The sequence below is a fragment of the Elephantulus edwardii genome, unplaced genomic scaffold, assembly GCF_000299155.1.
Source record: "Elephantulus edwardii isolate Elephantulus edwardi_28Jun2011 unplaced genomic scaffold, EleEdw1.0 scaffold00041, whole genome shotgun sequence".
NCBI lineage: Eukaryota > Metazoa > Chordata > Mammalia > Macroscelidea > Macroscelididae > Elephantulus > Elephantulus edwardii.
Window position 1 is genome coordinate 18,834,620 of NW_006399791.1, and position 2,172 is coordinate 18,836,791.

General features: G+C 46.1%; 1 pseudogene; it reads right to left on the minus strand.

Moving 5' to 3' along the window:
- Positions 1 to 752: 752 nt before the first annotated feature.
- Positions 753 to 1,794, minus strand: LOC102855879 (annotated as a pseudogene).
- Positions 1,795 to 2,172: the final 378 nt, after the last annotated feature.

Below are 2,172 nucleotides of genomic sequence, written 5' to 3' on the forward strand. Positions count from 1 at the left end.
TTTATGAAAATTAATAAAATATAATTATAAAAGAAGAAAGGAAAAAAAAAGAAAATCAACTGTGACTCCTAGCAATCTTATGAATGACAGATATGACCATTGCCTTTTCCTGAGCCATTCTCACAATTCCGGATATACCCAAGTCCATTGTTACAGTCATTGTGTCAATCCATCTTGTTAGGGTCCTCCTCTCCTTCTCCGACCCTTCACCTTTCCCAGCATGATGTCTCTCTCCAAGAACCGGTCCTTACTGACAAGATTTCCAAAGTATGTGAGATGAAGTTCCCCTGCTTTTGCATGTGAGGAGTACCATAGTTGCATTTCCTCCAAGACAGACTTGTTTGTTCTTTTTGCTATTCATAAGATATTCAACACTTTTCTCTAACCCTTCAGTTCTAAGGCACTGATTCTTCTGTCTTCCATAACCATTGTCTAACTTCCAGATCCATAGAAAGTAATTGAAAATACTATGACTTTGATCAGGCACATCTTAGTCTTTAATTGAACATCTTTTCTGTTTAGCATTTTGCTGAATTCCTTGACTGCATACATCCCCAGAGTAATATAACTTTTGATTTGATTTCTTGCTTTTTTTTTTTTTTTTTTTACAAAAGGCAAGGTATGTTTATTTAGATTAAGTCATCCAGTTGCCTGATTCAATGTGACTCAAGGCCTCAAAGAAACTATCTTTTCCTTTACTCTGTCTCCCAAGGTTTGAGCCTAGAGTGGCAGGAATGCTTCTCAGGGCCTGTTCACAGGTTTACAAGTTTCTCATTGAGGGCAATCTGTGACTGTGTGAGATTAGACAAGTAGGTCACCATGAGTAGGTCGTTGATATTGCTGTTGAGCATGGTCTCAAAGTCATCAGGAACAATTTTAGGTACTTGGTTGACCAGACTCATCAAGAAGCGGCCCACAGTATTGTCAGTTGACACTTTTCCAGACAGCACATCTTCTGCATACTGCAATACTGTGCTCAGGGCATACTGGATGCGGGCTGATGCTCCTCCAACCTGCTGCAAGTCACTTGAGAGTCCAATCACCCGTTTGGGACTAAAACAGGTCTTCATAATGAGGTCAACTCCAATGTGTTTGGTGTCATAATATGCGTATCTCACTGTCAAAGGTGTGAACATCACTCCCATGGTCCTGGAGGCTGGTGTCCACAGTGAGGTGAATGGGGTTGGGGGCCTCTCGGCTATAGTACTCATGAATCAGTACAGAATGCTCTGTGATGTCGTGGTCTGTAGCGTACCAGCCTAGGATGAGTTCATTTGGAGAGACTTTCTTTTGTAACTCATACATGTTCTTAGCAAATTCCATGTCAACAGCCACCTCATCTTCGGACTCATTGTGGGGCACTGAAAAGCAATTTGTAACTTCCACTGAGTGCTTGTCGACAGTTCCCAGCAAAGTCCCGATAACTCGGGCAGCGCCCTCATTGCACCGCTCATAGCTGTCCACGATGGAGGCTAAAATGACTGGGTGCAGATGGACCACGCGGCCGCCAGGGAAGGGCCCAGGGAGAGCCGGGCTGGGCGACGGCGGCGCCGGGGTCTGTGTCGGGGTCTGCGCAGGGGCTTGCGCTTTGGCCGAGGTCTGGCCCGAGCCAGCGGGCGTAGTTGCTGGGGCGTTGGGGTCCGAGGGCGAGGCAGGAGCTGGAGCCGGGGCCGAGGAGGGGGCAGGAGTCTGAGCCGGTGCCGGAGCTGGGGCTGAGGTTGGAACAGGAGCCGCAGCCGGTGCTGGGGCTGGGGTGGCAGCAGGAGTACTCGTGGGTGGAATCGGCGTGGCCATCTTGTCTCTGATTTGATTTCTTTACTGTCGCTACCATGGGTACTGATTGTGGATCCCAGTAAGATGAAACTGTTAACAACTTCAATCTCCTCCATTTATCTAAATGGTGTATGTTGGTACAACAGTGTTTTCTTTTTTCAAACTTTTTAAATTTTGTATTGGTCTGTATATAAAATATATATACAGTGAGCTCTGGTGGCTTAGTGGCAAGAAAGTGCACTGCAATCCCAGAGGTGCACTGTTCAAATCCACCAGATGCTCTGCTGGAGAAGGAGGGAAAATCTCCTCCTGTACCATTCAGATCTGATTTGACAGCACACACACACACACACACACACACACACACACACACACTATACATTATGTTTCATTCATGTA